The 20606-nt window shown below is 39.2% G+C and overlaps 1 protein-coding gene and 1 non-coding gene across 2 annotated transcripts in view; both read left to right on the forward strand.

The window, feature by feature from the left end:
- The window catches only part of CPQ (carboxypeptidase Q), a 598544-nt gene that overhangs the window by 542505 nt on the left and 35433 nt on the right, over positions 1-20606 (forward strand). The window lies entirely within an intron of this gene.
- On the forward strand, positions 7576-7778 carry LOC117034234 (small nucleolar RNA SNORA74). Its single transcript, XR_004425046.1, has one exon. It is a non-coding gene; the product is annotated as a small nucleolar RNA SNORA74 (small nucleolar RNA).

Consider the following 20606-nt stretch of genomic DNA (forward strand, 5'->3'; position numbering starts at 1 on the left):
AATGGGAGTTGGGGGTTGGGAATTAAAAAAAAAAACACACAGGAAGTACTTACTTCGCTGGCAATATTTCACAAGTTGTGTTTGCCCTAAAAATAATTGGTGATTAAGGAAAAATGGTTAAGAAAAAATGGTAATGATGAAAGCAGTGGTAATAAATTTCATCAGTGGTAATAAATTTCATGGAAGTATAGTTAATTTTCACCAAACTAGTTGCCAAGCTGGGGTAAAAATGTAAATATTGTATCTTTGATCACTAGACTTTTAATTTTATAAACAGCTATGTACCTTGATTTATACGTCTGTAGCACATTTTAAACATCTGTGTTCAAGATGATCATTTGGAAACAAAGAAGCTAAAAGGTTCATGGCTTCTTTTAATACCCATTGTTTAATTCTATACACTGCATTCAAGTCCCAAATGAGACTTTTATAAAGAGAAATTTTACACAATTTGCTTACCTTATTATAAACTGTATAACCTAGAATGGCTTCCTAAAGACCAAAATGTGATTTTACTGTGAGTTTTCAGATGTTATACAATTGCTGAAGAACTAAAACTTATCAGTTTCAAGTTAAATGTGAATAATTGAAGTTAAATGCTAGAGGCTGAGTACTTCTCTTAGTCCGGTTACCAGAGAACCCCGTTACTCCCTTGTGTTGTCTTTATCAGTCAGAGATTTTTGCATTCAGAACATAGGGCCTAGTTAAACAAAAAAAAAATGCTACTTTAGGGTAACAAACTGATTTGTAACATTATGTTTTTATCAAACTTGATTAATTTTAGCTATGAATAGCTTAAAAGAACAGCTTGATTTAAACTACTACAAATAGGAAGAAAAGAAATAAATTGCCTATAGTTCAGCTATAATATAAAATATAAAGTCCAAGCTATGCTTGAAATAACTTTTATAGGTGACACTTCTATTTAAAAATTAATAATAATTTATAATACCACTACCCAAATACCTCGGCAGCCATTTTTATTAAGAAAATTGCTTCTATCTCCCCCGCTGTGTGTTTCCTTTTTCCCTAAAAGCAGAGGTCTAGAAACTATTCTAATGCTCTAGAATATAGTCCACAGTCTCCACTTCAATCAAGACCAGACCCAAGGCCACAGATTCTGCCAGCATAAGAATAGTCTGCTAGTTCCTTTTCATCTGCTACTAGTACAGGATTCTCGCCTTTTTATGAGCATCAGAACAGCAGCTTTGTTATAAGATGATCTAAAAAAAACTCTGAACCCTTTTCTTATGGAGATCTGTTTATTTTGTGGTCAATACAAACTAAAAGGGCCCCTTCTGAAATGTTTGCTTGGTGATCCTAAATAGAACATTTGCCACTTTTTCCTTCTCAACGCTATCCCTTATGTGTATTGAACTCAACTTAGGGTGGGGGTTAGGGGGTTGATCCCTTCTTTAACTTTGAGTGGCCTTTTGGAAACACTTAACTTACTCTGGACCAGTAGTATTCAAACAATGTAATTAAGAATCTCTTGTAAAACTTGTTAAACGTGCAGATTCCTGAGGCCCATACCCAGAAACACTAATGAAGTAAGTCTGGGGTGGGACCCAGAATCTTCATTTTTCTTAAGTTTCCCTGGTGGTTAAGATATGGGTTGTCTGGGAACGATCTTTGAGGGACAGGATGAGTTCTGAGTCCTTGCTCTTGTGCTCACACAGCAATTGTAACCACCGAAGAACTGCATGATCTCTAGGCAGTGTTTTCCCAGGTTTATCCCTGGTATCAGCTTCAGAACCAAAGGGATCACAACTAGGCTACTTGGCATGAACAGCAGTTTGGTGGGTACTGAAAGTGCTCTGGCGTGGGAAGACCTGGGTGAGTTCCAGGCCCCTGCTGATGAAGCTTTGGCAATGCTGAGTGAATTACCACAGCTCAGTTTCCTAGTGTATGAGTGGAGATAATCATGTTTGCCTTCTACCCACATAATACCAATGCTCTGACAAATGGTGAGGCACAACTTGTAAAAATAAACTAATTTCTACATTGTAGTGTAGTTACATAAGTAACAGATTTCCAGAAACCAAACACCCAGAGAAAACCCAGCATTTTCCTTACGTTTTATAATAATTTTCCTCAGTTTTAGATGATGGTTTGTAAAACCACTTTCTCAGAGACTTTCTCCATAATGTTCTACTTTACCTTCATCCTGTCTCAATTCATTTCCATAAAGATATTGAGATCCCACGTTACATGTCACATTTCTAAACTCGCTTCTAAGTGCTGCCCTTGGAAATCTTACAGTTCCCACACTCAGAACCTAGGAGGTCAACCATATTTGACTCACCGAAAATAACAAACAGCTGCTGAACTAGCCTGGGATATTGTATGGGATAAAAGTCAGGTTCAACCACAAAAGCCTTCCAATCATGAGTCAGTGTGTGGGTGCCTCTATATAAGACTACTTGCAAGAGAGAAGTTGCTGAGTGGGGGAAAGCTCTCAAGTGGTTCTTTGGAATTGGAATTGTTGAAAGGATGCATCCTTGCCCACCCTCATTAGAGAAAGCTCTCTCGTTGTGTTACCCACCTCATCCTTTCCAAACACTAGGTGGACTTCCCATCAGAGCAGTATGGCAAGAGTCCCTGTAACCTCTGCTTTATCGAAGACCAGGAAGATGCCTGTGGTTGAACAAGGCAGGTTGACTACGCACTGCAGTGAGGGAGGACACACACCAGGAGGAATCATGAGGCATCTCAGTCAAAGGATGTTAGAAAGGACCTGGAAGATTTGGGTTTTGGTTAGGAGAGGGTTTGGGGAAGGCCTAAGGAAGCAGAAGTTTACTCTAGATTTAGTGCTTTCTGGAAGGGGGACAATTCTATGACTGGGTGTCCTAATACATCTTATCTGCAGGGAGGGCAGACCAGATGAAGGCTAAAGCTGTGATGGGTAAAGAAGCAGCAGCCACTCCTGTTACTCAGAAAAGGGGGAGGTTTAGCATTTTATGGTTTGCACAGTGACTTTGTTTTAGTCTGGGCTTCCACAAAATTATGAAATGGCTTGTTTTGGCTCACTTCATCACAGTCACAGAATGCCCTTGTCTGATGCTAGTGTTCTCTGAGATTCATTATGTGTCAGCAGGAGAAAAAGATGGCCTGACTTCTTTAACATACCTGACACCTATCTATAAGTGTCAGGGGCTGCCTTCTTTTTCAGATCGATGTCCTTGTACTATAGTATCTGTTTTGGAGCAGTATGATTTGTGTGTGTGTCATGAACATTTCAGATTCTGTTTGTAGATGCTGTTATTTTAATCTTCAGCTTTGCCATTGTTTGTCTATGATCAGTTTATTTGATCTCAAGTTGCATTTTCCTAGCATTTAGAAACTTATGCATTAGGGACACGTAGGAATTGTAAGAAAAGTGAAGAGAGGCTCCTCCACATGAAGCAGTGGGCCAGCAGGGAAATTACCAGGCAGAGCAAGGTGAATGAAATGGTTACCAAAGTCTACTCAAGTGAGGGATGGATGAATGGATGGATGGATATAAAATATCAGGCCCATCTGAACTTCTTACCACCCCAGATAAGCTGCAATGATCCTGAATAACTCTAGTACCAATAAGCAACAAAGCACATGATTTCTACTATTTTATTATATATGTATGTATATATTCATGTATGTACATACTCATACATATGTATGTATTGCACCTGATATTGACGCATAATACTGCAATTATTGGCTGCTAAAATTATGGGGGGAAACAGCAAATATTCCAGGAAGTTTTCTTCATAACTAAGGGGAAAATAGGTAGGATGAAAACTCGGTAGAAAACTATATGCAACATTTAGTTTTAAACCCATTACCCTTGAAATCTGTCAGAAATCTCTTGTCAACTGTGGTTATTCTTAGAATCATAAGGTTTAAAGCCTATGAAATATTCATTTTCATGTAAACATAGAATAGAATCAGAAGGGTTGGGGACATGCCTTCCTTTTTCAACAGGTACTTCTGCAGAAACAGTAGTGAGAGATCCTTCCTTAAGAGGTGTGGGAAAGAACCCAGCTGTGCCACATGAGTGGCACAGATAACTGTAGAGATTGGATTCATACTTGAGGTTTCTTAACCTGGGCAGAGAGGATGGCGGCCCCTCTTTCTTTCTGTATTCTTTGCAAGGACTAAGCCTACTGAGAGGTTAAACCACCAATTAGAATATGAAGTCTTTAAAGGAAACCATTTACCTGCTATCTCTTTGCCTTAAAGTCTTGTCATAGCCAGTACCAGAGTGTCTGCCACCATAAGGTATGAGGCTTCACACACAAAGGTAGGGAATGCCCTTGGTAAGCCCCTCCTTTTCCTGTTAGGGGTATGTGAAAGCTTCCTTGCTCCTTTTTCTGTTTTCTTTTCTTTTTTTTTTTTCCCCCAGAATGAGAATTCTGAGAAGAACAAAACTCTTCTGTGATAACTTTCACAAAATACTCTTTCGCTTGGCTCTCTAAAGGATTAAGAATTGGACACGTAGTTTTCCATTCATTTCTCAAGTGTCAAGAGAGAATTGAGTTTAAAGGCTCTAATTCCCTTGCAGGTTACACTGTCTATCTAGGTGAATTAATATTCAACACAGCTTTGGGAAAATCTCAGATGATTTGCAGGTTTGCAAATTGTTCAGACTCATAATGAAATCTCAGGCTGAGGAAATCGCTAAACAGTTCATGAACATGAGCTTTTTTCCCAGATGTCTATACATCTTGGATCAATTCATTCATCTGCCTTCTTTGCCTCATCTATACTGGACAATCAAGAGCTACTTGAGAAAATCACATCTACACTAACTTGGTGACACTGCAAACTCATGGCTTCCAACCATAGCTAGAACCTCGGTGATGCCTCATACTCCTGCTATATGTCTTCAGTCTGTTATTCTGCCAAACTGTCACCACTGACCTCCTTCTCCTATTCTCCATTTCCTCCCTCACCCAGCAAAGGGCAGTCCATTATCCATCCATTCCCACTTGTTCTTTTGTATACAATAGGATTTGCATCCCTTTTCTTATCCAAGGCTGTGTTTTGGATCTTTTACACTTCTACCCCTCAGGCACTTCGAACTGATGATTATTTCTGTCCTATAGCTTCAATTTTCTCTCTTTTCCAATGTTTTCCCTTCAGAATATAAAATATTCTCAAGTCTTTTCCATTTTTTTTTTAACATAAACAACTTCACACAACTCCATGGCCCTCCAGCTCTTTCTTTTTCTTCTCCTTCGTTCTCCTCCTCCTCTTCTTCTTCTTCTCTTCCTCCTCCTACTCCTCTTCTTCTTCCTCCTTCTCTCCCTCCTCCTCCTCCTCTTCATCCCCCTCCTGCATCCATTCTTGTCTCTTCCCATTTTTCACACTGCAGTCTGAATTTCACCTGAAGCAATCCACTAAGACTACACTTCCAAGGACTCAGTCGTCCTCCTTTTAGCCAAATTGAATGGGCCTATTCTAGTCCTTTCCTTACTTGATTTGTCTGAAACATTGGCACAGTTGACCACCACCCCCATCTTCAAACTCTTTACTTCCTTAGCTTCTGTGCACTTCTCTTCCCTGGTTTTGCACCTCCCCCTTCCCCATTCTTTTTCAGGTTCCTCTGCTTATACTGCTCTCTTAAGAGTTAGTATGTGCTACAGTCTCATCCTTGGACTCTTCTTATTCATTTCACTGTTTCTAGAAGATAACTACAGATTCCTAAATCTAATCCCCACGTGTTGAAATCCATGTAGCCAACATTACTACTGTACTTGGATGCCCTATAGGTACTTAAACTCGACATGCCTGAATTTTTATTTCATTCTCTCTTCAACCCATCTGTGGGAACAGCAAATTATCATTCTGGTCATTCAAACCTGAAAGCTTTGCATTGACTTAGACCTCTCTTCCTCATTCAGCCTTCTCCATTCAATCAAGTCCAAAGATATGCCAATTCTACCTGCTAAATGAAGTCTCTCTATTCATTATGTTGTTGCTTTAGTTAAGGCACTCAAAATTTCTCATTACTACATTGTTTCTAGTTACCTTTCTAAAATGTAGCTTCCCATTTCTTTCTAGGCAAACTCTTGAGCAGCATATAAGGTACTTCATGACCTAACACCTGCCAAACTCTCCAGCCTGGTCTCTTAACCAGTTTTCTACATGAATCTTCACTCTGCTCATAACATCCCACTAGAAGTTCCTTTAAAACACCAAATTCCTCTTTTTCTATGTTTTCCTTATGCTTCTTCTATTCTAATCCTCCTACTTATCTTTTAAGGCTCATCTGTTATAATAACATCTTCAAACACTTACTAAAGAAGTGTTAGTAATCATTATTATTTCTGTTTTTGTTATTATGCCTCTTTTAGTGTGTAAGGCTGTTTGGTATCTCTCCTCTGCTGTCTCATAGTAAACCTCCAGCATAGCTTTGATCATACTATTACATACATATCGTAATTGACTCCTTGTTTTTATCATCACCTAGTTCTGAACTTCAATTATTTTACTTTAATCACTTGCATTACTTGCTTGGACCCCAAAGCTGTTTGGGTTTGTTATCCCTGTTTAAAATACAGTGGTATCTCGGTTTTCGAAGGTCTCCGTTGATGAACATTTCAGTTTATGAACGCTGTAAATTTTATGGATCTGTGGTATCATTAGATGGTAAAATTCATGCTAAATTTGCAGTTTTGGGGGTGATTTTAAAGGTCTGGAACAGATTAATCCATTTTGCATTACTTTCTATGGGGAAGCCAAGCCTCAGTTTTCGAACATTTCAGAATTCAAACGGTTTTCTGGAACGAATTACGTTCGAAAACCAAGGTACCACTGTAACAAAGATCATCAACAATTTTCTAATGAAATTGTATTGCGGTGGTCTTGGTAATGATGGTAATTACATTTATTGAGTTCTTACTATATGCTAGGCAATTTCTAAATGTTTTACATATATAATCTTCTTATAAATTTCATGTAATGGGTGAGAAAACCAAAGGTAAGAGTGGTAAATATCTTAGCCACGTCATGCAGCTTATAAGTAGTGGAGTCCGGATCTGACCACATGCAGTAGTTGTCCAGAGCACAGAAAGGACAGGGAAAATGTTTTCCATACCCTGATACTAATCTTAGTGCATCCTATAACTCTAACAGAGAGAGAGAGCCCAGAAAGTCAATTCAAAATATTTATCATATACCTACTTTGTGATTGAATTGGGCTTTTGAAAAAAATACAGTTCTTCCCTAAAGTTTACCACCTAAAAAGGGAAATAAGATAGGAACATACCTCAATAACTAGGCAAAATATTATAAATAGCACCTGTAGATCTTACAAGAGCTATTGAATTTGAAAAGAAAGAAAGTTAAGGGCCGGCCCAGTGGCTCAGGTGGTCGATGGCCAGCGTGAGCGGCCGGCAGCCAGCCAGCTGACCGGCAACCGACTGCCTCAGCTGGGGGGAGCGCAAGGCTCCTAATACCAGCGTAGGCCAGGGAGCTGTGTCCTACACAACTAGACTGAGAAACAACGGCTTCAACCAGAGGGGTCGGGGGTGGGGAGAGGCAGAAGAGGGGCGGAAAAAGAAAAGAAAGAAAGTTAAATCTGGTTGAGACTCCAGCATTAGCCAGCTGTCTGGACAGAACCATTCCTGCGATGGTGTTACACTGCTGGGAGAGTAATGTCCTGTCTTCTTCCTCCAGTTGCCTCCATCACTGTTCTGGTGGTGTCTGGCACTGGTGACGGCAGAACTGTGCTTCCTTGAGAGTGTGCTAAGCGTTCGCTTTGGCTGCTTACTTCTAGTCTGGAAGCAGACACACAGTAAAGAAAAAATATGTTTTAGAAAAACTCAAAAAGTCTTTTTGGAGGAGGTGTCATTTGATATGTACCTGAGTAGTTGAGCCTAATGGGTGAAGATGGCCACGGGATGAAGAGTGGATGGGATTTAAAGGGCAGTTGTAGGGAATACAACAACAACCTTTTATTACCTTGCTGTATGGCAAAAATATAAAAGAGGCAGAATAGAGGATTGTACTCACTCATACCTCAGAATCCCTTGACTGCTGCCATGCCGGCATGATGGGAGTTCACCATAGGCTTCCCTCCTAAAACTCAGTCAATTCCCCTATTAGTTAGTGCCTTTTATCTGTACCTACTTCACTGGGCAGAGTTGAGGGTTTTTTTTAATGGTAGCTTAATATCCCAGGAGAGAATTGAGTTATCCTGAAGCTCATATTTGAACAGCTTTGTTCTAGCCTGGAGAAAGTTCTATTGACTTATGTTGCTCCTGCCCAGAAAGCAGCTCAGTAAGCTGGACTCTTCTACTCTGTATATTTGTAAGGAAACTGCAAATACTTTTATTCAATGAGTTTGTTATCTTTTTTTAGTAGAGAACTATTTTTTGGATGCATTTTCTTAGGGAAAATAGCTAATGATCATAGGCAAAATGAAGTTGGTGAGGGCCAATTCTGACGTGACTACTTGATGAATATGTCAACCTTAGACTCTATTCTTTTAATTTATGAGTACACAAAGAATCATTTTGAAATGCGTGGCTTACTATTTATTTGATGACTTGCCTATGGAAAATGCTTCATAAATCGTTTTATGATTCAGTGTTCAAATGTAGAAATATATTCTCATATACATGATTGTAACACCCATTTTCTAGTCCTACTCTCTGTCAGGAATGAGAGGACTCAAGGTTCCAATGACTGACACATAATTCAATGGCCTCTGTATTAGTCAGAATAAGTAATGTTGGCAGCTGCAATAAACAACCCCCTCTCGGTGGATTAACAAATAAACATTTAGTTATATCATCATCTAGTGGGGATCACTGTTTGGGAAGGGATGTTGTGCACCACAGTTATTCAGGTACCCAGACTCCTTCCTTCTATTGGCCTTGCTGTGTTCTAAGGCCTCAGATCCTTGAAGTCTTCTGCTGAAATCTCTGCATCTTGTCAAACAGACAAAGAGAGAGGGAGAGAGGAAAGGAGATAGAAGGAGGGAAGAAGGGAAGCGGGGGGAGGGCAGATTGAGAGAGAGAAATGGGAACATGAGAGATTACAAGAGAGTTTTTTGGAGCCAGACCTGGACATAACAAACCTGACCTCTGCCCAAATCCCATTGGCCATAACAAGTTCCATAGCCCCATCTAGGTACAAAGAAGTTATGAAATATAGCCTTCCTGTGTATCTAGGGGGAAAAGAAATGGATGGTAAAAAAGAAATGATTTGGTAAACACATAGCATTGTCTATATCATAGCCTTTATCTTCTTCATTATGCCAATTATTCTGAGTATTTGAAAGTTTCAAAGCTCCCCCAACCCCACTCCTATCTCTCAGATATCAATGGAGTTTCGTAATAGGTTGGTGGAGAGAGCTGGGAATACACAAATGATACAGTCTTCCCAACAGTGCACTACCCACTTTTTCCTTGATCATGGCTTTCTGCAGCTGCTTCCTAATTAGTTCAGTTAAAAAGCATAATTGAGGACCTACCATGAGCCAATCACTATCCTACATCCTGGGGAATTAAGAACAAACAAGACAGTCTCTGCTCTCAAAATGTTCAGTCTAGTGGGGGCCAGCCCTACTGTATGTAGTATGTCCTAACGTCAATTCTAGAAGGCTTTCTCCAATGTCTTTCTCCTTCTCAAACTGCTTGTAGGTCCTTCAGAAAGAAGGCATATTGCTCTCTCCACACCAGCTCTAGACAACAGCTCTCTACAGAAGCCTGACTTGTTCCTCCAGGGACACTCTGTGTCTACAAAACCTTCTACAAACATCCCTAGAATTAATTTTGAGAGATAAGTCTATATAGCATAATTCAGTGTCATACCCCTGCTGATTACTAAGATTCTCTAGATTATGTCCTAAGACATGACACATATTGACTATGTTCCCTGATCCAAGGTGAGCTCTCATACTATGTGAGTGACCGAGCTGTCCTAGGTGTTGCATCACGTGCCTCTCAAGGACATTGGATCTTAGGTGGCTAGAAGAATTGGAGATAGTTCCAAGTTCCCCTTCACATGTCTTCCCATAAGGAAAAGGGGGTATTTATGCAAAGCAGGTCTCAGAAACAGCTACTGTTATGCCATGATTTCTCAAGGGAGACATACATGTTAATTAAATTATATAAAGTGTGTGTGTGTGTGTGTGTGTGTGTGTGTGTGTGTGTGTGTGTGTGTGTGTGTACGAAATTCAGGGAGAAATTTTGTGGGGAAAACTGGCTTAGGCCTGTTTAATTTAAGTTTAATTTAACATAGCAACCAAGTATTTTTTAACATTTAAGATGCCAAATTTCCCAAGATGAATTCTCTGGAAGAAGTCCTAAACTCCCTCTCTGATCACTTCCTATCAAACTTGGGAGGAAGAGTGTTTGGTTTGGGTGGGTTCAACTCCACTGTTGTTCATTTTGGTTATAGTAAAAAGTCTTAAAATGTGTTTTTCTGAGCAAGTGGTTTCTCCCCTTAGTGCTAAATTCTCACCATTCCTGAAGTATTATAAGAGCAACTTTAGTTGTCCTCAAGGAAAACATCAAAGGAGGGAAAAACATATTAATGAGCACAATAATTCAAAACCTCTTAAATTGTTCCCAAGTGTGATGAGACTTTCTGGTCCTATCTCTGAGAAATCAATATTTTGCATTTTGTTTCAGCATGCACAGGAAACCAGTCTCCAGGTAGTTCCTCCTTATAATTCCTTTACAGAGAACTCCTAAAGTATCTTACTCAACAGTAATGTAGATTCCTAGAGTTAGAAAATTATGGGTGAATGGAGTAAGCTGGTATATCAAGTAACTTTACTTGCCTTGTCCCCTGACATTAGCTAGCTATACTGAACCAGCAGGACAACCACTTTATTAATTTAGTGTTAAGGTATACAGCAGTGAAATTACATTGCTCCTTCATAAACAGAGAATATACAAGCATGGTTACTATTATAAAGGAGCTTAAAATCCAGATGTGGACACTTGAAGCAGGAGCCCCAGCTGTAATGTAAACTCCATGAGAGACAGCTGTATTCACTGCTGTATCCCCAGTGCCTGAATAGCTCTTGGCATATGACAGACCCTCAAGAATTATTTGTTGAATGAATGGAGATCAAACAGCATAAAGGAATATATCATCAGGTACTAAAAATGTAAGAGTGGAAGGCGTTCAGCAATAATAGTGAAGATGGATGAAGATGGTAGAGTAGAGTAGAGCAGAGCCATGAAGAGTTACAGACTTCAGAGAAGTAGAGGAGAGAGAAGTGGGCAGACCAAACAGGGAAAAGAGAGACAAAATAAAGGAGGGAATTGCCACGGCGCAGTGAGGAAATGGGCTTCACTCGAGTCAGAGGAGTCACATGGGGATGTAATAGAAACCAGGTAGATCAGCATGGGAGTATGGACTTAGGCATAACATCTGGGTTTGTGTCCTAGCTCTGCCACATATTCATGACCTATTTTAGCCTCATTTAGTATCTATATGGGAATAACACTATAGGACATTTATTAAATAGAAATCAAGAAGATATGAGTGATGAAAAAGTTGTAATCTTTAGCTGCTTAGAAGATGGTATTAGTATTGCTATTATTGATGAAAACAGTGTTCTGGGTGGCCTTTTGCTTCTACTGGTTTTCTCAGAGTGGGAAAATGGTTCATAGAATGACCCTAGGATGTATGTCTGGGAAAAAATAGTTAAAAAATGAAATCTAATGATTGCTTATTGAATAATTTCAAAACAGGATAAGCGAGAAAATTCTTTTAAGATTCCTAAGTGTTATAAGTGATATTGAAGTTAAATTTGTGTAATTAATTTAATTTATTATGAATTGAATACACATTCATTTCACAAAGTTATTATGTGTAAAGATTCGTTCATTCAGTGAGTAAGTTAAAGAACTTGATTAAAATAATACCGAGCCACATTTGTATTGTTTAAGAATGTTGGACAAAGCTTTATTGTTTTTAATGATTCTCGGCCAGTATAATATTTCTTATCTTCAGAGAACTTGACAAACATTGATTTAAACTTCTTTTCAAATATATTCTCAAATTAAAGTCATTATTTCTAAGTATGCCTAGAAACAAAAGGTAAGATTTGCTGGGTATCAGTTAAAGAAACTATTGAAGAAGCAGAAGTGAAAACTGCATATTCATGGAGTAGAGATAGTTTCAGTGATGATGGCATTGTCTTAAAACAAATTTAGACAGTATGTTCTACTCATAGTTGATCAAACTGTATAGATGGTTTCAGCAAATGAACAGAACTCCTACCAACTCCCCTATTCTGAGCCCAAAACAGACATTACGAATCAATCACACGTTCATTTAGCTAGTCATTCTCTTTGCCATATAGAGTTCTAGAAGCCAGTACCAGTAGGTCAGAGTTGGCATAGGCAAAATAAAATCTGCCTACTATCCTAAAGGATGTCTCTACAAAGTTCAAACAAGAAAACCCTTTGTCACTGTTTATGGCCTGCAATGTGTAAGTGCATATAATTCAATACATAGATACAGGACTTATATGAAAGTAACGTCTCAATCCCCCTTCCCAAACACCTAATTACTAAATTACTCCCATCCAACCCGCAGTACTGTTTGGATTAAGCCTCCCTTTTCCAGAAACATAGAGGGGAACTGGAGAAGAGGTTCTGTGACAGGAAAATCAAGTTAGTACCAGAGTGATTTGGGTTCAGCACGGATGAATTCACAGTTCTACTCTGTAATCCGGTGGCTGGCTGGGTTACGTTGGGAAAATTACACGCTTGCCTTAGGTTATATTCCCCCCAAAGCATTCCCTGAAACAAGGATTTAAGGCAGGGAGTTTATTTGAAAAGTGATCCCAGGAAGCACAGATGGGGAGTGAGGAAATGAGTCAGAGAATGGAAGGAGGCTAAGAAGCACTATATAATTGAGCAGGTTACTCCTGTGGGCCACTGAGTGACCTCTGGAATCTGGAAGACAGTGTAGAACACACCTCAGGTACCTAACCTGAGGAGAGGAAGCTTTCATCATTGGCCAAGGGCTGATCCCATGGACATTATTTCCAGCATTTTCAGCCTGCTCTGCTCTCTGGGAGAGTGCAGTAGGATGCCCATGTCTAGTGAGGAAGTTGAGAGCCATGGTGCTGGCTGTAAGTGGGGCACTGACAGCATCTGCTGGCATGACCTCTCTGAACTTCAGTCCTTCTGAAAACCAAGGACAATAGTATTCATTTTGCAGGGACTTTGTGAAAAGTCGTGATCACATATTAAAGCACCTAGTAAAAAGCAAATAATAACTGGCTTGATAACTGGTAGCTCTTAAATAATGATATCAAAGATTTCCCTTTAGTTTCTGCTTATGAAGTTTGTTTACACTTGGGAAGGTCACTTGACATTTCTGAGCCCCCATTTTTTTAACTGTAAAATCAGTGATGAGGGCAAACCAAACCATCTCATTGTGTATTGCATATTCCCAGGACTAATAATCTGATTCTTCATAGTTTGTTTTCCCATGTCCTTTGGCACTAGAAATCCCTCTGGTCTCTATGCAGGTGACTGTGAACTTACTTGGGCTGATACGATCATGTGTGTCTCCTAGGTTATTTTTGATAAATCATGGTAGTTCCTGAAGAAGTTTGGAGGTAAGGGTTTCCTACTTACCTGACAACTTCATTATTAAGTTATAATGAACAAAAATCTCAAGCCAGTACTGTCACATATAAAGCATTCTTTCAGTAGACATGTTATTAGCAAGTAGACACACACATGCCATTCATGTTACCTGTTCTATCAACTTAATCACGTTCCAGCTCTCTTATTTTTAGGTGCTGTAACCCCCATCTTGCACAAAACATTCACTGAATGTCATCATACAGATCCCAGAGGCAGGATTTCATGACCCTTGTGGCTAGCATCAGGGATCCAGGATCATCCAGTGATCCTGTCTGGGCATGGGACTACTTAGGGATTTAGCCTAGCTTTAGCATCATGAATGAGGCTAAGGGCCATAGGCCTAATTGGATTTCTATGCCCTTGTGGAACAAGCATGAGGAGTGTCTCTGAACTATTTCTGCTAATCCACATATAAATGTAATGAATACCTCCAATTTCACTAATGAGAGCCCATTTCTAACATTCACCATGCTGCAAAACAGACTACTACTTACATCAATAAAAAAAGAAAACATTTCTGACTTTCAGTATGTTAATTGGCAAAGCATAGCTTGTGAATTAAGATACAGAAAACAGAAACCTGTGGTAGCTAGTTGTAAAGACCACCCCTGCATTGTGCTTTCTTGATTAGCATGCAGACAGCACCCAGGTTTATAGCTTAACCTAAGTAACGGCCTCATCGTATCATGCTGCACACGCGGATGAATTTTTTTAAATTGTCGTAAATTATACATTACATAAAACTTATCCTTTTAACCAATTTTTACTGTTCTGTGGCATTAAGTACATTCACATTGTTGTCTGTTACCACCATCCATCTCCAGAACTTGTTTAGCTCCCCAAACTGAAACTCTGAACTCTGTACCAATAAAACAATAATAATAATTTCCCTTCTCCCCTCTCCCCAGCCATTCTTTCTGTCTCTATGAATTTGACTTCTCTAGGTCCCTCATGTGAGTGGAATCATACAATATTTTTCCTTTTGTGACTGACTTATTTTACTTAGTGTAATGTCTTCAAAGTTCATTCATGTTGTAGCATGTGTCAGAATTTCATTTCTTTTTAAGGCTGAATTATATTCCATTGTGTGTATAAAACATATTTTGTTTATCCATCAGTGGGCATTTGAGTTGGTTCCATGTTTTGGCTACTGTTAATAATGCTGCTATGAACATTGGTGCATGAATATATGCTGAAGTATTTTTAAGTAAATTACAGACATAGCCATCTTGTAGTTTTAGTAGGAATCTAAGGAACTCAGCAGATAATACAAGCAGAATATTGCCTAATCCTTAGTGTAACTACAGTGTAGAAAAGCACTTGTAACTTCTTTGATACCTCAATACAATTGAAAACACTGCTTTTACAGATCGTCAAAATAAGATTTTGGAAGGAGACAGTTTAAAACTCTTGATTTGTTATCATAAGATTGATTTTATATTTTATCTCCAAAATAGCTTTTCAAAAATCACTCAACCTGTAGTTTTTTAATTTCCTACATAGTACTTTCATTCTAAAATGACATAAATTTACATAGCTCTTTGGTAATTCTGTGTGGTTTCCAGAGGCAGTAGTATAAAATATTATATTCTGTGACCTCCACCTTTTGATCAGTGAATTCTGAAATGTGCCCTCACCTTCCACACCATTGGGTTGGTGCAATAATACTTCATAGATTTATATTAACCTCCCTCTGCAAGACCACGATTATACAGAGTGTCTGCCCTGAATTCTGATGATGGCCACAAATGAACATAGTGCTCACATATTGGCAGAGATGCGAGGGTTTGGATTCTGTGCAGGAGGGATTGTTTGTGTGAGCATATAGATTTGAAAATCAGGAAAATTCAAGGACCAGGTACTGTACTTACTTATACGAGATGCCTGCCAGAAAACATCTGACTAGACTTCTGGACCTGTTATCCATTAATCTGTTTATCCCTGATATGCTGGGAAAGAGGTGGGTTTCCTAAGTGTTGAGTTCCTGCGTCCTGTCCCTGTTGCTTCCAGTGATAGACTGCAAGGCCCTGGAAAAGTCAGGTTTGGACTTTGATGGTACATTTATTAACACATTTTTTTTGAGCACCTACTCTGTCAGGCACTCTGCCAGAGACTTAGGAGACTTGGTGAGTGAATCAAAGTTCCTTGCTCTCGTGGAGCTCAGATTCTAGAGCTGTTCCTGATACGGTAGCTCCTAGCCGCCTGTGGCTATTCAAATTAAAATGTAAATTTAAATTAATTAAAATTAAAATTAAAAATTCAATTCTTCAGTTGCACTAGCCACATTTGAAGTACTTAATAGCCACCTGTGGCTCGTGACTACTATACTGGACAACGAAGATATAGAGCAATTCCATCATCACAGAAAGTTCTATTGGATGATGATATAGGAAATACATAATAAATAAGTAAACTATAGAGTGATAGAAGGTAGTAAGTGCTATGGAAAAGAGAAAAGTAGAGGTGTGTAAGGGGAATTAGGAGAGCTGGAAGTGGTTGGAGAGGGCCTTGTAGTATTAACATGGTGGTCAGGGTAACTGTTTCTGAGAGGTGAGATTTAAATAAACTTGAAGGAAATGAGGATGTTAGCTAAGCAGATACATTCTATGGTAACAGGTGGGAAGGCAGAGTATGTGGGTGCTGATGTTGGTGAGGAAGACATGGTGATCGGATGGTGTGGAAGTTCTCATCTCATTTATCAGACTCATTTCCAGAGGATCCCTGAATACAAATGCCTTGCCAAAGTGCTCTTTCAGGTCAAGTTTGACTTTTTTGATTAATGTAATTTCTATTTAAGGATACATTGATGATTCAGTTTTTAAAGTCTATTGAACACTCATATTCCACATTGTATAGCTCTTTCACTTTCACAATTTCTCCATGAAGAAATCAAGGCACAGAGAGGCAATATATTGTCAAGAGATGCACAATCAGTAAGTGATAGAAACAATTCTGTTGCCATTTCCTTCTGACTCATGATACCAAGAAACTCCCACTGGATGTTTGAATATACACGGACTGACAATTAAGTTCATGAACTTGTTGCAACATGTTGCTAACCATTTTTGATGTCAGAGTGATTATTCATTATGAATTTGTACCAACTGGACAAATAAACAGTTAGCCAAGCTTGCTATTTGGAAGTGCTGAAAAGGCTTCATGAAAAAGTTTGACGACCTGAACTTTTCACCAACAATTCAGGGCTCTTGCATCGCGACAATGCACCAGCTCACACAGCACTGTCTATGAGGGAGTTTTTAGCCAGTAAACAAATAACTGTATTGGAACACCCTCCCTACTTATCTGATCTGGCCCCCAGTGACTTCTTTCTTTACCTGAAGATAAAGGAAATATTGAAAGGAAGACATTTTGATAACATTCAGGACATCAAGGGTAATACGACGACAGCTCTGATGGCCATTCCAGAAAAAGAGTTCCAAAATTGCTTTGAAGGGTGGACTAGGTGATGGCATCAGTGCATAGCTTCCCAAGGGGAGTACTTCAAAGGTGACCGTAGTGATATTCAGCAATGAGGTATGTAGCACTTTTTCTAGGATGAGTTTGGAAATTTAATTGTTCGACCTTGTATTTCTTTTTTTTCCACATTTTCTTTTCTATTAGTTTCAGGTGTACAAAACAATGTAATAGTTAGACATTTACACCCTCACAAAGTAATAACCCCACTCCCCCTCTTGTTAGGGAGTCTACTTCCTGGGCGGTGTAGATGCCCAACTTCATATTTCTTGATATAGGAGTCTGGGAGTTCTCTAATAAGCATTCTGATTTTAAAAGCTTAAAGCAATTATTTAAACAAAGAAATCAATAAAAAAAACTAAAAAGTAAAAACAAGCTACTTTCTTTTCATAAATTTTATTTTTTGAGTGTCAAAACGTGACTTCTTTTTAGATACTGAAACCTATGACCTTTTATGCCCTTTGTCTAATGCAATAACTTTCTGAATAGTCAAGTGATTTTAGCAATATCTTCTATGCCACCCCAGTTTTACCCCAATTGGAAGGAAGGATTTGGGGAGGGGTAGTAGAATGAAGAACTGAAGTAAGGCTCCTCATTTGTAAAATGAGAATAAAATCCACTTTTGTGTTACTCATAGATAATTGATTAAGATCAACTTTAAAACATACCCTGAAGCATTTTCAGCTTAATAGACTAAAAGAAGTTACATATAGCTAATAACAAAGTATTTAAAATAGTATTTTGTAACCAAAGTTCAGGTCAACTTCTAGTTCACCTAGGGAAAGAGTAAAACTTTTAAGTGGTGACACTCCACCACATTTTCTCAAGGACTTCAGCCCTTGCCTCATCCTCTCTCCCTACACATCTTCTGCCTTCATCCTTAGTGACTCCAACTTCCAATGCTGAATGTCATCACCATTCAACCAACCCATCCATCAGCATGCCTTGGAACTCATCATTCAAGAACTGCTCTCCTTCAAACATCTTGATCCATAAAACCACTTTCACTGATCAACACTGCCTTATACGTATCACATTTCTTATGCCTCCTGAACCTGCCCCTTTTCCTCCTGACTCCCAAATTCTTCACCCTTTCACAATCTCCATTGGTTCTGCCCTTTTACATCCCCACATCTAGCCATGACCCATTTCAAGTGCATTCTCAGTAGCTACTGTACGTTTTTATTCTCCATACCTTGCCAGTCCCCAGCCTAGGCAATTAATTCCATTATAAATTCATGCTATTTCACTCTCAGAATTTTTCCATCCATCTCAGGAAAACCCTCTTTCAGATTCTCTATAGCACCCTGTTCCGAACCTTTTGCAATTCCTCTAGTCTCAGCCTGACTTCTTTGTCATTTTCATTGAAGACCTGTCCTCTCTCTGTATTCAGATGTTAGAGGACATCCATCATGAGCTCTCATGATTTTCTTTCCCCCCACCATTCACAGTTTCACTCAGTTATCCATCTTCTCTTCTCACAGAGAGGACACATGTTCCTCCTCATTTCTAAGGGTGAACCATCCATGTCTACCAGAACCTTCTTCTGTGAATGATCGCCTCTCTTCAATGATTCTGCCTTTTGACCTACAAACATGCTACAAACAAACAAAACTTCCATAGGCTTTTTAATTCCTATTAATGAATTTTCTATTTCCATTCTCTTTCTTGGTGAATTTTATGGGATATATAATCAGTGGTTTTGCTCCTGCCACCCCATCCACTGTGATGACCTGGACTACCTTTCTGGCCTCAACTCCCACGCCCGAAATAGCCCTTCCTGAGACCCACAGTCACTTTCCCAACCCCCTACCTTTTATCTTCCTGTTTCATTCCCCTGAATTGCCTTTCCCCCACCATTCATTAAAGGTCACTTTGAAGTCTGCTCAAGACAGCATTTCCATGAAGCCATGCTGTCCTTTACCCAATTTCTTTTTTTTCCAGTTCTTTACTGAGATGTAATTGACATAGAGTAAAATGCACCCAGCTTGATAAGCTTTGATAATCATCTACACCTGTGTCACCACCACCCAAATTAAGATATAACATTTCCATCTCAGACAAGTGTCCTCATCCTCCTTTCGAGTCAACCCCCAACCTTCCCTCATCTCCAAAGGGGATGATTTCTATCACCAGAGTTTAGTGTTGCCCATGCTTGAACTTCATATAAATGGAATAACACACAGAGTACTGTGTCATATTTCTTTAGCACTACATCCTGTTATTGAGATTCATCCATGTTGTTGCATTTGTCAATAGTTTATTCTTTTTGATTGCTGAGTACATTCCATTATATGAATATGCCACAATTTCTTTATTCATTTTCTTTTTAAATTTACATTTAGCTTTTGTTCAGTTCTTTGGGCATTGATGCATAAAGTTACTATGTACATTCTTATTCCAATTTTATGTGGATATATGTTTTATTTCTTTTCTTGGGAAAACATCTAGGAGTGGAATCACTGGGTCGGAGGTAGATGTATGTTTAACTTTGTAAGAAGCTGCCAAACTGTTTTCCAAACTGGCTTTACATTCCCACCAGCAGTGTACGAGAGCTCCAGTTGCTCCGCGTCAGTTTGTGTCCTTACTTTTGTGTCCTTATTCATGCTTTCCTTTGACGTGTTGCCCTGCATTGTTAGAGCATCTTATCTCTACTAGAGCAAGATTTCAATTGTGCCTCAGTCATCTTTGCACAGCCACAGTCTAGCCTTCTTCAGAGCTGGCTCTCTCTAAATCTATACAAAACAGAACAAAATGGAGCCCAGTGAAGGAGCTAGGGACTCTGAGAATTTTGTACAGACAGCCCAGTGGCCCAACAAAATCAATATGATCTAACTCTCCCAGCAGTGTATTACAATATTGCAGCCTGGATGCAGGGCTCATATGGCCATTTGTTACAGTCTTTAGGAAAGGCTTTTTACCAGATTCATAGCAGCAAGTGATACCAATTATTGGATTTCTTTCCCAACATAAAAAAAAAATAGCTATTTGTAGCCTTTTGAAGCTGGGTAAATGAGCCATTGATCTTACCTGTAGAACACTACAGGGTATTTTTGTTCTGTCTTAACTTTCAATATTCTCTTACGGAAGTGCACCTCTCCAGCCCAGCTGGTCTAATCATTATTCCCTGGGCATACCCTGTTTATATCCTCTTCTGTGCCTTTGCCCACAGTATGGGGAAAACTCTTACTTGGCTTGCCCTCCCTTTTTTCATCTTAGAAACTAGATCTTCAAGGTCTGGCACAAATGCCAATATCTCTATGAAACTTTCCCAGCTGCTTCATCCTTCAGTAATTATTCTCTCCTATGAATAATTTTAACCTTCCCAGGATAGCATGATGGCCCCCATCCTAGTTTCCAGGGCTTCTGGGTTAATAAAGGCATCCCAGGGCAAAAGCAAGCTCCCTAAATGGTAAGTGTACCCCAGATGTCTGTGGTCATATTCCAAAGGGCCAGCTGCTATGCAGAACCTCTCCTTTGACATCCCTTGCTCAAAAAGCCACTCTACTTCTAGCCAGC

The sequence above is a fragment of the Rhinolophus ferrumequinum genome, chromosome 14 (assembly GCF_004115265.2).
Source record: "Rhinolophus ferrumequinum isolate MPI-CBG mRhiFer1 chromosome 14, mRhiFer1_v1.p, whole genome shotgun sequence".
In the NCBI taxonomy this organism is placed as follows: domain Eukaryota; kingdom Metazoa; phylum Chordata; class Mammalia; order Chiroptera; family Rhinolophidae; genus Rhinolophus; species Rhinolophus ferrumequinum.